Source organism: Gopherus evgoodei, chromosome 3, assembly GCF_007399415.2.
Source record: "Gopherus evgoodei ecotype Sinaloan lineage chromosome 3, rGopEvg1_v1.p, whole genome shotgun sequence".
NCBI classification, from domain to species: domain Eukaryota; kingdom Metazoa; phylum Chordata; order Testudines; family Testudinidae; genus Gopherus; species Gopherus evgoodei.
This window is the reverse complement of record NC_044324.1, coordinates 208,941,109-208,955,942: the sequence shown is the minus strand read 5'-3', so window position 1 is coordinate 208,955,942 and position 14,834 is coordinate 208,941,109. Positions and strand designations below refer to the sequence as shown.

Here is a 14,834-nt window from a genome sequence, read left to right as displayed (position 1 = left end):
TAAAAAACCCCACCCCAAACAAGCAGCTTTATAAAGCTCTGTCCGTACTGGTGCTTTTCAGCGCTAAAACTTTTGTCGCTTAGACACCCGTGAATGACTAAAGTTTTAGCGCTGAACGTGGCAGTATAGACACAGCCTAAGACACTCAAAGTGCTTTATCAGTTCATATATCATGCTTCACGCATCTGTACCTCAGTTTACATACCTCAGTCCTGACCTAACCCCCAGCATAGACAATGCCATGGAAGAATTATTTTGTCGACCTAGCTACTGCCTCTCTGAGAGGTGGATTACTTACACCGATAGAAGAATTCTCCCATTGGCATAGGTAGTATCTACTCCGAAGCATTAACCGTTCTAAATGTAGACCATGGGTTGGCAGCCTTTCAGAAGTGGTGTGCCAAGTCTTCATTTATTCACTCTAATTTAAGGTTTCGAGTGCCAGTAATACATTTTAGAAGGTCTCTTTCTATAAGTCTATAATATATAACAAAACTATTGTTGTATGTAAAGTAAATAAGGTTTTTTAAAATGTTTAAGAATCTTCATTTAAAATTAAATTATAATGCAGAGCCCCCCAGACCGGTGGCCAGAACCCGGGCAGTCTGAGCGCCACTGAAAATCTGCTTGTATGCCGCCTTCGGCATGTGTGCCATAGGTTGCCTAGCCCTGCTGTAGACAAAACCTAAGTCATCACACAGCAAGGCAACCTAGTCACTCTGCACTGCAGTCTCCGCATCTGTAAGATGGAGATAAAAATATGTAGGGCTCAATGTGGCTTACACAGGAATCTGCTCCCAGAGAGTCAGAGTGGAGCATGTCCACACTCTCACGATGGCCAACGTAAGCTAGTGCAGGAAAATATCATGGCTACATCTCCTTTTGGGGTATCTTGTTCCCCAGGAGGTGCTAGAAGTGAGTAGACTCTGGGCTTCTCTACAGTCGAAACACTACAGGAGACAGCTGCAGCAGCACCACTGTAGCACTTCAGTGTACGCACTACCTAAGCTGACAGGACAGATTCTCCTATGGTCATAGGAAAACTACCTCCTCGACAAGTGGTAGCTAGGTTGATGTAAGAATTCTTCCATCAACCTAGCACTATCTACATTGGGAGGTTTGGCTGGCTTAGCTACATCACTCCGGGTGTGGATTTCACATCCTTTAACAATGTAGCTGGGGCAACCTAAGCTAGAAAGTTAGGCCGGGGCCTGCGATTGTACCTGGCCAGCGCGGGAGAGATGCAAGACAGGATGCTTTTTGAACCATCCCCTCTCCTTGCAAACCTAGACACAACCTGGCCCTTTAAGGCCATAGAGTGTTAGTGTTCACATGACCTGTTGGAAAAATATTAGCTCTTTGCCTCTCCCTACCACACACGCACATCTACTCTTCTTCCCAGCCTCTCCTGGCTGTAAGAAAAGGCAAGGGTTAACTCTCCCTTCACCATCTTGGATCAGATACATATTTCTGCTGCTGTTCATAGAGACACAGCCAACTTAAATCAGTTCTCCTTTCCAAAACTCAAGATTTCAGTAACTGAAAGATCAAAGATATTATTTCTCTATTTTTACAGACCATTTCCCCTGTATAGTCAGGGGTTTCCCCTGCTGAATGTGTGGGTCTTTCCTATTTATAATATTTCCTTGCTGTTCTGAAAAATACAATTATGAAACTGCAAATATTGGCAGCAGGACTCAGAAACAGGTGCAGCAGGTAAAGTTACTTTTAAACACATTTACTGAAGCAGACCAGATTGTCTTCATGAAGTCCCTATAGTTTTCCCCAGCAACAGTGTGATGTTTACAAGAATCTACTCTGTTTTACATCTGCTACTCAGAAAGCTGTGGGCAGAAACTAGAGAAAGAAATGAGTGATCAGTTGTTTGTCTAGGATTTTATTATAGATTCGAACACATTATGTAACTTGTTCTACCAGCTCCAGAATATAAAAAGAACAATTACATATGACGATGTGCTTACTTATACTAGCATGTTCAGAAACACGACACTGGGCATAAAACAATGTCATTATCCAATAAACGTGAGCATTCAAATCGCATGATTGCTGAAATTATTATTCAGCAAGGAAGGGATGGAGGTAGGAAAAGGGTGAGGCTCCTATCTACATAGTACAGATAAGCAAATCCATTCTTTCTGCAAGCCCATTTTATGGCAGCTCAAGAATTTGATCTCCTGTATGACCCACGCTGGAAGAACAGGTAACATAAGACTTGTCAATGATATTTCATACCTACTTAAAAAAAAGGCTGAAAGTTCTTATCTTAGAAATATATGGAGAACGTTAAATTGCCGGCACTGTTTTTGCGGGAGGGCTTCTTGGAGGACCAGAGAATATCTGCTAGCCCTTCACTGAAGAAGCCTGGGTGAATTGTTAAAAAATGTATTTCCTCTCAGATGTATTTCAGAAATTTTATTTACAGGTATTAAAAAGATTTTAACTGGTTTGACTACTATCCCTTCATGTCTCAATTGCTTCGTTTTCCACCACTAGTGATGTAATAATCTCACTAGTTCTCCAATAATCCAATCCTCTCTCAAAAATTGAGTAGATAATACCTGTTATTTCTCAGGCAAAAAAGCAAGTTGAAAATAACTACGCTGGAAAAAGAAAGTCTTGGTGTGTGAGGTTCTCTTTATACTCTTATGAAGCAATAAAGGCGGAAAAGCACTTCAAATGTCACTTTACAGGCATATTTATTCAAGGTGGCACAGCAGGAATGAGCACATGTACTCTAGAGCTTTCACAAGAGGCTGAGATTCATTATTCCCTCTTAACCCACCCTTCATCCAAAACACAAAACTCCCTTAATTACACATCATTCATGGCAGAAAATGGGGTAGGTGCACGAGGCTGTCGTCTAGGATTGAGGCCAGGCTACCTACCACTCAATAAATTACAGAAGAAAGAATGCCAGACTACATTCATTTTCTGAGATAGGAAGACTACCTTCTAAGTCAATATGCAACCAACAAGTTTGGCCCAAGCAATAACGACACAGATTTGTGAAAGCTGTATGCATTTTGTGGTGTTTGCTTTCTAAAACTGCAGTTGAATTACAATGATGGTTGACACAGTAACACTAACGCAGAAGCAATGGCCCACTGGATATTGGATTCTGGTTTTACACATGGAAATGCAAGGCTTTTCTTCCATATGACAACAAATGCTGCAGATTTAAAAAATCTCATGTGGTTTTGGAAAACATAACAGTCTCTTCCCTAACTCAGAAACAAGTGTCAAGCCCTGACTTCCAAAAAAGGTATTGCGTAGTCCATTTAGAAAATGAACCAAGAATATACCTCATTTAAGTTAAGTAATGTTTATTGCACTAAATATGTACACTCCCACATTTAAAGTTACCTTTGATTATCCAATGAAATATAACAATGATCCAATCACAAAAACTTGAACTACTAGCTGCATTTCATTTTCTACCATGTTTAAGCATTCCTCAGAGTATTTAAAGCAGTTCAGGGAAAAAGTAAACTAATGCCAAATGAAGGAGAAGAAAAAAAAGTTACAGCAATGATGGGAAACAGCAGAACTGACATATTTTTAGAATTAGCAGCTTATCCCAAGAGGTGCATAATAGAAGGAAAACAAGCTACAAGTTCTTTGAAAGGAAGTGAATTACTCTATAGTAAGCCACATGTGTGATGCATTTTAAAAAGATTCCTAACCACATACCAGACATTTAGTTTAGCTACATGAAGTGACAGTTCTGTTGTCATATTTTCCCAGTTGAATCTTGTGTTAAAACACTGTTAAAGCAATCCACATACTTCCATAAATGGCATAGTGAAATGTAAAAACATTAGAAAAATGGAAAGGGTGTATTAAGGTAGCATTACTGATACAACAGAGCAGCAATCAATGTGTAGAGAGAATCTGAAAGTGCACTAAACAGAAATAAAGCCCACGACCCTTCTTGGGACACTTCCTTAGAGGCCACTTCTTTTATAATTTAATATGATTTTTTTTTTAAATGCAGAGGATCTAAGTGAAGTGCTCAGACAAGTTTACAGCTATATTGGCTACAGACCCACCATTTAAGTTGTTTAACACTGCTGATGACTAGGGCACTACCAAATTCATGGCCTTGAAAAACATGTCACGGACTGTGAAATCTGGTCTTCTCTGTACTCTTGCCCTATTCCACACAGATTTCACGGGGGAGATCGGTCTTTCTCAAACTGGGGGTCTGGACCCAAAGGGAGATTATGGGAGGATGGGAGGTCACAAAGCTTTTGTAGGGGCATTGCAGTATTGCCACCCTTACTTCTGCGCTGCCTTAAGAGTTGGGTGGCAGCTGCTGGCCAGGCACCCAGCTCTGAAGGCAGCACCATGCCAGCAGCAGTGGAGAAGTAATGGTGGCAATACTATACTATGCCATCCTTACTTCTGCGCAGCTGCTGGTGACAGATTTGCTTTCAGCAGCTGCCACTTTCTGGCTGCCCAATTATGAAGTCAGTGCTGCTGACACCAACAGTGCAGAAACAAGGGTGGCAATACTGCAACTCCCCTACAGTAACTTTGTGAACCCCAGAACCCCCTTTTGGGTCAGGACCCCTACACCGTGAAATTTCAGATTTAAGTAGCTAGAATCATGACATTTACTATTTTTAAAATTCTATGACCATGAAATTGACGAAAATGGATCACAAATTTGGTAGAGGCCTACTGACCACCAATGAACACAGTGATCAGTGATTCAGGGTGGAGAAAAAACAGTCACAGATGGTGCAAATCAACAGAGAGGTGTGAAGTAAACACAAGATCTAGAGTTTCTGGTTCCTTAAATTCTAATAATGGTTCTGGCACCAATTTAATGATTGGCCTGAGGTAAAGCACTTAAGGCCTATACCAGTCCCCCTCACATTAATGGGGAAGCACATACTGATTTTAACGGATGCAAAACTAGGCCCCTATTCTTTGTGCCTCAGTTTCTACTCCCCTTCACGTGTAAAATGGGGGTGCCTATCCTAGCTCAAGGGAAAGGGGGGGATTTTTAATGTTTGTAAAGCATTCTGAAGATGAACAAAGTGATACATGATTGCAAAAGTATACCTGAAAGACTAACGGCTAAATATGTCCAAGTGGAAGAATTAGTGCGTAAGGGAGACTATAATCATTTACAGTGAACAGCTTAAAGGGACAAGTTTGATTAGGAAGGATCATTATAGATTAATAGATTTTAAGGCCAGAAGGGATCATTATGATCATCTGGTCTGACCTCCTGAATAACATAGACCATAGAATTTCACCCAGCAATTCCTATATCAAAGCTAGAGCAGGAGTCCCCAACGCGTGCGCCTGTTTACTGGCTGGCGGATGAGCATCTGCTGAAATGCCGCTGAGAAGCTGCGTCATCCAGAGATGTTGCCGCCAAAATGCTGCCGATTTTTGGTGGTATTTCAGCAGCAATGCTTCTGGGTGACTCTGCTTGTCGGCGGTGATGCCTATTGACGTTGCTGCTTGTCTGCGGAATTTCGGTGGATGCTCATCTGCCACACGGTCCTAGAGAATATCATTTTAGAAAGACGCTCAATCTTGATTTAAAGACTTCCCTAGGTAAACTGTCCCAATAGTCCATTACCTTCACTATTAAGAATTTGCTCCTCAATTCTAGCTTGAATTTATCTAGCTTCAGACACTGGATTTTGTTATGCCTTTGTTTGCTAGGTTAAATAGCTCTCTACTATCAGAAATGTCAGTACTAACAGACCATGATCAAGTCACCTCTTAACCCGCTCTTTGATAAGATGAAGGTTTATGTGATTAATGAATTACAGGCCTAAATATTAGTACTCGGACAAAACACAACTTGGCTGATATTGCTGAACTGCCAATATGCAGAGGGGCATACCAAGAGTCTCATCGGCCTCTATGGGATGCATAGCTGAAATTTGCTGCAGCCTGCTCCACTAGAGAGCAGAGGGGGAGCGTTTGTGGTTCATCTCAGATAGCTGGCCACATGCTAGATATTGACATGGGATCAGAGATTACATGTGTGTGTGTAAACCATGCCCTTGAGAAGGGTATCACATCACTACACCTCATTGTGAGGCTGGGGTGCACCATTCCCACTGAGAGCAAGGGCCTGATTTGGCTGTGCACTACTGGAGGTCACACAGAAAAATGCTGGGTTGTAAAAGAGATTACTATTTTTCCCCACAACAGTTCTATCAAAAGTGTGGTAGGACTTTATAAAGCCAGCAAGACAGTGACTCCTAAATACTCTCTTCCTCACAGGCCAATCATATTCAGATTTGAGACAAGTGAAGCAGAAGGGAAGATGTCTAGAATGTAGGTGGCATATGTCTCTCTACCAGTGGGATCCATCAGAGCATACAGACTTTTTGAAAGTGATTTACTATACATTTAATTATTTTCAAGTTATATTTAACATGTTCTTTTCTGAATCTGCCAGGGGTTCATTCAAGACCATCATTTTTCTATGTTGGAACATAGGATTCTTACTGCATTTGAAGTGAAAAATGCAACAGGCCAAGATTCAGTTCTTTTATAATTACATTTGAAGTTTTTTAATGTTATTCTGGGCATGTCATAAAAGAGTTTTAGTTTCGTCAGGAATTTCCAGTAAAAAACAAAAACACAAAGGTAGAATAAAAACACAAGATGGTATGATTTCTGAATGCTTCCTTACTAGCTGTATGTTAAACTAGAAACACTGTTTTAAAGCAGTTTGTGCCGATGAATTATGTCAGGTCTATTGGAAGAATATTAGAGTAATCGAAGATATCAATAAATTTTGTTTTGTGGTGGAGTGAAAACATGAGTGGTGTGTGTATTTGCCAATTTCCTGTCCCTCTCCCTCCTCCTCGCAACTACTTCAGAATCTAATATCATTAAGGAGAAGGGTAGTGGCAGCACAGAGGAGAAGAAACAGAAGGAGCATATGGTCCAAGTCTGCATGATGCTGAGCACTCTCAACTCTGACTGACTTTGATGTGAGTTGTGGGTGCTTGGAATCTCTTAGGATTAGGCCCTTAAGAGTTTTTCGCATTTGTCTTACCTCCCTCACCGTTACTCTGTCTACCCAGATACACTGTAAGTACCAAATCAAGGGTGCATCACCAATTTTAGTGAAACTAATGGCCTCTGGTTGCAGCGTGCAATATACGCACACATCCTCTGACAAGTAAATTGAAATGAAACAAACTATATCAGATGGAAACATGCTCACTTTGTTCCACTTAAACTGCCTCAGCAGTATTTAGCAGTGCTTGACCTAGTTCCTACACCAACTCTTCACTGTCATTTCCTTAGACAGCTTGTCAATGCAGTTGTGAATCTAGAGATTAAGGAATGAAAGTTTGGAAACAATCTGGGCTCTCTCTGTTAAAAGTTCAGACTGTAGATGGTATTGTGATCTAAGCAATAAGGTACGCAGTGCCAGAGTAGTCTCTTTGTACAAACAGCACAGTACTTCATAATAGCTGATGTGCTGCAAAAGGCTTCAGCCTTGAAGCAACTGCTGAATACTACTTTACTGCACTCTGAAATGAATGTCTGGATTTTGATTTTTGACACTGCCCCTAACTAGAGAAATCAATGTCGACTTTCCATCCCATTTTTCAATCAATAAAGAGATCAGTATCTGCAAACAGCTTTAGGGCTAGTCTATGCTACCGGGTTAGGTCAATGTATGCTGCCTTGTGTCAACCTAACTGTGGAAGTGTCTTCCCTTAAATTTGGCTCCCACCAATTTAGTAACACTGCCTCCCTGAGCGGCGTATGGTCACGGTCAATGTAATTAGGTTGATGCAGACGTAGACTGACACTGCGTTGATTACATCAACTGTTAACTGGCTTTCAGAAGCTGTCCCACAATACCTCTCATCAACAATACAATCAATACAAGTGCTCCTGGTGAGGACATATACCACCAAAACAAGAAGCCCCCACACAAGCGATTTAGTAACCAGTGTAAGTTAGGTTGACATAATTTTGTAGTTTAGACATGGCCTTTATTTTCAAACTAGCTTACTTCTTGTATTCCACGATTCTTTTTAAGCAAGGCTTTTTGCTTCTTTTATAGAAAAACTATTAGGACTCGATTTACTACTCACAAAAGGGAGATACAAACATTGTTGGTCTGAGGTAGATGCTGTGCTCAGTTGTCCTACACAGCTGTACCACTGTACCTCAACCGTGACATTAAACAGTCCTGTTTTCAGTTTTCGGCTTCTTGACAGGAGAAGCAAACAACACTGATGCTGAACTCTACAATGGTTTCCTAATATACTGAAATCAGGATGAGGAGAAGACTAAACAAACTCATTTTCATTTGGAACCTCAGTAATTATTTTTGAACTCTGATCTCAGAGGTAAAATGCTAGTGCAATTCACAGAGTCCAAAGCCAGAAGGGACCATTGTGATCATCTAATTTAACCTCCCGTATAACACAGGCGACAGAGCTTCCCTGAAATAATTCCTCAACCATTGACTTGCAGCTAAAGTATTCGAGTCTAGGAGGTGCAGCATGAGGAAGATATCAAATCAAGTTATATCCCCCCATTAAGCACTTCCCAAAAAACAGTAACAATACTTTATGTCCTCTAAAATAAAATTAGTTTAAAAACTAGCGCATAAAAACTAAGTCTCTTTGCTAACTAATTCTAGATTATTAAAATTCATTAACAACCATATTATATGCTTTCGTCAAGAATAACTAGCGATTTTAGATGTCCAACTTGAGAGCCTCAAAGAGGCTTGATTTTCAGACTGAGTACTCAGCAATTTTTGAAAATCGGACCTTTTAAAAAGACATCTTATGTTTGGCACCCAAAAATTGGGACAATCACAATTACTAGTCACATTTACAAACAAAATTACATTTTTAAAAAAAAATTCTTAACCACGTTCTACTGCTCAAAATAAATAATTCAGGAAACTTGCACAGGAAACCTTCAGTGTAGGTTACGCAAAACACATTTACAGCATACAAAGTACTAGATCCAGTCATCGTAACAGGACATTACATCTTTCCTATTTTGCAACATTTTATGTTCACAAAAAAAAAAACACCACTCAACCTTCACCCCGCACCCCACCTTGCAAATTCAAGATGGGACGGGGGGAGGAGGGGGAAATCATTTTGCTGAGTATGTTCAGGAACAACCTTTGCAGTTCAGTCTATTACCAACTAAAATTATAAAATTTTACAAAGTGGTAGATTTTAAACTGTCAGTCCAATCAAGAAAACAAAAACAATTGCAAGGCCTTTGAAAGTAATGTGAAAAAACAAAGAACTACTGTTAAACTACAGCGGTCATGTGTACACGCAAAGGGCTATGTGTAGCAGAGATCAAGATAACTGCATGTCTTGGGTCATATTTACTTAAAAGAAAGTTGAAAGTTATCAGTATAGAAGTATTGGACACTCTTCCTGTTAAGAGAGATTTTTGGGGTGGGGGATGGGAACAAATCACATCTGAAAACATAGCTGTTCTTCCTCTCTGCCATTTAAATTCCTCTCCTTTTTTATAACAGTGTCTCCCAGTTGTTATTTTACCTCTGCAAATACACTGCTTACCCCTGTAAAGAGTGTGGGGATATAGGCTGCACAATTTTGTTTCTTCTGGCAAACTAAAGCTGTGCTGGATCACAGATCCTTTGTAAACGAGCCACAACATACAGGAGAGGGGCACAGAATTACAGTGTACAGACCTATTTTTCTAAGGAAGCTTAAAAATGGAAAGAACAGAATGAAAATGAAGCTTCCTTATCGGTTATGGGAGTTCTTCCCCAAGTAAACAGCGGCAACATATTTAGTCACACAGGAAAATAAAGACCTACAGCTTAACACACGTAAACAAAATCCCCCTTTGTTTTGTTTTTACCCGTCTGCCCCCACGCCACTCCGCTAAGCGAGTTCAAACAGGGATTTGTGCACAAGGAAATGAAGTCAGCGCTCAGGAGACGCAGCGTGTTTTGGGGACAAAAACTAACTGAAGTTTGAAAGGGATCAAACAAAACCGGGGGAGCCTTCTCAGCGGCACCCCGTGACAAAGGGCCGTGCTCAGCGGCACACTGCGCTCGGCCGGGAAGAAGGGGCTACGCTCGGGGGGGGGGCGGCTGGGGAATTTCCCCTGCGAGGACCGGCACGAACAGCACTAGCCAGAGAGGCAGGTGTGGGCACAGAGCCAGGCGCCCGCCGCCCTGCCAAGAGTGGGGGGCGCGGCCCGGGACAGCTGGGTGCACAGAGGGGATGTCTGCCCCGCCCGCCCGCCCGCCCGCCCGGGGTAACAGGTACCGGCCCAGAGTCCCCACACTCACCCGGCCCGAACCAGCGGCGCCCACCGTCGCGGTTCCTTGCGGCTCGCGCTCCCGCCGCTACAGGTCCAGACCCCCGGCGAGAAGATCCGGGCTGGGGCGCGGAGCCCAGAGCGCCTCCCGCTGGATCGGGGAGCTCCCTTGGTGGCCGGGATCGAAGCGGGCGCGAGCTGCCAACCGCCAGCGAACCTCCAACGCTCTGGGTCGGCGGCCGCGCTAGCAGCGGCTCCAACACCCCACGGCATGGGCGGGGCCAGGTGACCTCATCACTCCGCGCCATCGCGCCAGGAATGATGGGAGTTGTAGTTCTTCCGCCCCGAGGTGGTTAATTTGCCCTCACTAGGGGGTTGATTTTGCCAGCGCAGGTTCCCAGCCCTTTGGGCGGCGGGTGCAGGAGCTGCCGGACTCCAGCCCAGCAGCCTGGCTCCCACCCTGGCCAGTGCCAGAGCTTCAGGAAAGGCTACAGAACAGAGCAACTCTGGGGTGATCCGTCCCGTCTTGCACTGCCCCCGCTGCTGGCAGTCAGAATCGCCTCCCAGCCCCCCTGCATGGGGCTGTGTCTCTCCCCATAACAGCTCTTGGTGGACCTATCCTCTGTGAACGTAGCTCATTCTTTTCCCAATCCAGTTATGCTTTTTGGCCATGAAAACCAGAGGAGGATTAGCCACTGGGCCAACGGGGTCCAGGCCCAGGGGCTCTGGCCAATTGGGGGCCCCTGGAAAAATGGGTGTCCCTGTGGTCAGCTCTGCCTGCCCAGTGCTCCTGCTGGGGAGCGGGGAAAGCACCCACACTCCAACCCCACTCCCCAACCGGAGCGCCGGGTGAGGGGATGGGGCGGGGAAAGCCCCTGCGTTTTGACCCCATTTCCCCAACAGGTAGGCCGGGGGAGGATTGCAGGCGGAAGGGGTAGGGAGGGGCCCCCCACTTGCTCTGACTCAGAGCCCTACAAGTCCCTAATCCACTTCTGAACATAGCATGGAAACATGTTCCATGGGTTAGTTGTGCACTGGGTGAAAAAGGAGACTTCCTCTTGTTTGTATCCAAGCCGCATCTGCCCAGGGAAGCCAGGGCAATGGGTTGGGAAGCCTGATGTCACACTAGGCTGAGTGCATCTGCCTACGGGAGTCTCAGGGCAATGCACTGTGAAGCAACTACCAGTTGGGGATGCCTGACTGGAGCAGCATTGCCAAACTCAAGCACTCGAAAATCGCCTAAAAAGACAAGCCTAAAAAAAATCACAAGTGACTTAATAATCATATTTAAAATAAGTAAATAATTCAGGGGTGAGGGCCGGCCTCAGAGAGTGGCAGGTTCATATTTTTGTGCAATTGTAACTCATTTCCTTGAAAGAAAGGTGGTCACCTTAGCCCTGGATGTGGGTATTATTGCTCCGATGCCTATTTTACAGAGTGGGAAACGGACAGAGAGACTGACTTGTCCAAAGTCATACAACAAGTCCATGGCAGAGCTACGAATCCAACTGCTGAGCCACAAGGATTGGATGTAAACCAACCTAGTCACATCTGAGGTAAATGCCACCCTATGATACAAACTTAATCATGTGATGATGATGATGATGTGTGACTCAAAAGTAATTTTAGGACTCTGTTGAGTCCTGGGTTGCTTTGCTGAAATGAGGACAATTCTAGAGAAAACCCTCCAGAACAGCAGCAGGTCATCTAATTTATCTGTGCCACAGTTCACCCACAGCTGGGGAGAACAACCTCCCGCCTGACAGTGGGGTCATGAGGCTTAGTAAACGTTTGAGCTTGGAGATCTCAGACAAAAGACCCTATATAAGTGCAAAATATTATGATTAGATTTTATAGGTTCCTTCCCCCATCCAGTTAATCAGAGACACAATGTGCATCCCAAGGACCCTGTGTGGTCTATGAATTCTTAAAATACATCCCATCACGACTCTCAGCTCCCTATAGTTGTAGAGGGAAAATAAAAAGCTGATCAACTCCAGATTTTTATTCCTGGCGAACATAAACAACTAGCTTTTCCCTTTTTCCATCAAGGAAGATACAAATAAATACAACAATTGTGTGTATCTGTAATTGGTTTAAATGGATGCATATGTATATAAAAATTAGGTGTGATTCTTTGGCTCCTGGAGTGCTACTAATAGACCCTTCAGCATTACAGGGGTTAGGCACCCTACAGTGAAGCAATGAAAGATATATTGGAAAAAGAAGGCAGGAAAAGAATTGACTCAGATCCAAAAGGCACCAGCTGTGATTCATCAACTACAGCTTCAGAGACTTACATATTTAAACAGAGACAGTGAAATTATTAAATGATTATTCAATGATGTATGAGAATTCCCATGAGATACACCTGAGATGGTGGTATGACATGACAAGTAACTGCTCATTGCAGCGGTGATGATGATACACACTCACAAATATGTACGTACCAACTAGTGATGTATGAATATCAATTATTAATAATTACATATATTACAGTAGCACCTGGGGGGGCCAGTTGAGATCTCATTGTACTAGATGCTGTACAAACACACAGTGAGTGGGGAAGCATTTTTCCCCATTCCCTTATACTTTAACCTCTATTTGTATAGCATTTTTCATCCCAGAGCAAACTGAACTGAACTGGTACACGCCATATATAGGAATCATTTCATCCACCTGTTAAATATAACTATCTCCCAGATGAAATATGTCAACTGTGCCAAAGCACAGTGTTACACTACACAGCAGTTTGGGAGAGAAATGAAGGATATTTTCTCCATTTGAAACTGCAGAGGGAAATGTAGGTAGGAAGACTATCCTTACCCAAGCTGCAATTTGGTTGAGGTTAACATCTCTCTTTTGTGTAAAAAGTGCCTTAGGATCTTTAATTACCATAAACAGTTATGACCTCTGGTTTACTCTCATCCCAAAGATGGGAGGACGAGGGAGGATTCTAGCATGTTGCTACAGATGCAGAGGAGGAACTTGGATTACATATGGCAGATATATTTGAAGTCAGGGTGAGGGCTGAAGACTGTGAGGGTGGCTGACAGACTCAGAATGATAAAGTAGATGGAAATCTTTAGATTTCAGATGCTACACCCTACTTTGTTGTATGCATTGGTTAGGTTAGTGGGGGAGGTTCTGTTTTCTGTGGGCTATTTACATGGCAGAGCTTTTGTTTCACTGATGTTACTGTGTACAAAATTGCATGGATTCTACATTAAAATGTTCACTAGAGGCTTGCATAGACAATTAGGGAGTGTTTCCTTATGACCATATAAATATACATACTTTCCTCATCTTTCCCTAACCGGTGTTATGTAGTAGAGTTAAGAGTTCATTTTGTGAATCAAATTACACACTGAACAGAGCAACTACTATGAAAAATGAAAAGCTTTACTCATTTCATGTTAAGACACAGTGAACGGGGGCTTGTAGTTTTGTATTTTCCCAATCTTACTTCTTTTCATGAGTGAAATGAATAATGGTGGCTATCATAACCATGGCAGGCTGCCAAATCCGTGTGTGTGTGTGTGTGTGTGTGTATACACAGAGACATACATATAGAAAAGAGAGAGAGAGAGAGAGGTTAAAGATCTCTGCCTTTGTAAATCACAGCACTACTCTAGCATTATTGCTGATGATTATTATATCAGTTTTCATAGATCACTTGGTCTGAGCAAAATATATACTCTGAATGACTAGAGTACTATTTCACCTGAAGTACCCTTGTGGTGATGGAAAAAAAGAACACATCAGTTTACTTGGTTCTATTTTTTCCCCCAGCTTACGGGAAATCATGACCTGAATGTGGCCTCTGATCTTATTTTCTCTTTCTTGTATATATTTAAATATACATAAATAAATGTAAATGAACCAGATTTTTTTTTCGTGTGTAGAAAACCACTACCAAAATCTGAATTAAAAAAATTAATAAAATCCCTTGGAACATCCCTTGTTTTATAATTAATTTCAAATAACATGTTTTATTTTGTCTGAAGGAAACTCCTGATGGACTAATTGAAGGGGGGCATGTGTGTGTGTGGGAGGAATTAAACAGTATACAGCACCTATTTATCTTCCAACTACATATTTACCACCCTGTGTTATAGCACAAATGGGTTCTGGTCCATGACTGGGGTTCCTAGGTGCTACCACAATTAATAATTAATATAGTATATAATATGTTATATATTTTATACTAAATTATGATTTAATAAATGTGAGTTACACGGTGAAACTCACTGTGCATTTGGTATTGTACATGGGAAAAAATATACAGGTGTTCCTTTTATCATGGGCCTTGTCTATGGTGAGCTTTTTCCTAAAAAATGTCCCATCTTTGCTAGCATTGATGTCGCAGCAGCAGAGAGCTGGTATTCACATGTTGATGGTGGCCACATGTTTTTTATCACCATATTGTGTAGAACTGACCAGAAGGATTAGATGACATTAGATCCACGCCCATAAAAGTCAGTGGGACCCTTTGGTTTGAGCAGTCTGGCTCTGATCCAGCGAGGTACTTAAGCACG

The 14,834-nt window shown here is 42.4% G+C and overlaps 1 protein-coding gene across 1 annotated transcript in view; it reads right to left on the bottom strand.

Annotated features, from left to right (window-relative positions):
• Window positions 1-10,555, bottom strand: part of PELI1 (pellino E3 ubiquitin protein ligase 1) — a 58,423-nt gene extending 47,868 nt beyond the window's left edge. The window contains exon 1 of the mRNA XM_030557909.1: window positions 10,328-10,555. The gene's annotated coding sequence lies outside the window, so the exon portion shown is untranslated. The remainder of the gene's footprint in view (window positions 1-10,327) is intronic.
• Between the last annotated feature and the right edge of the window lie 4,279 nt (window positions 10,556-14,834).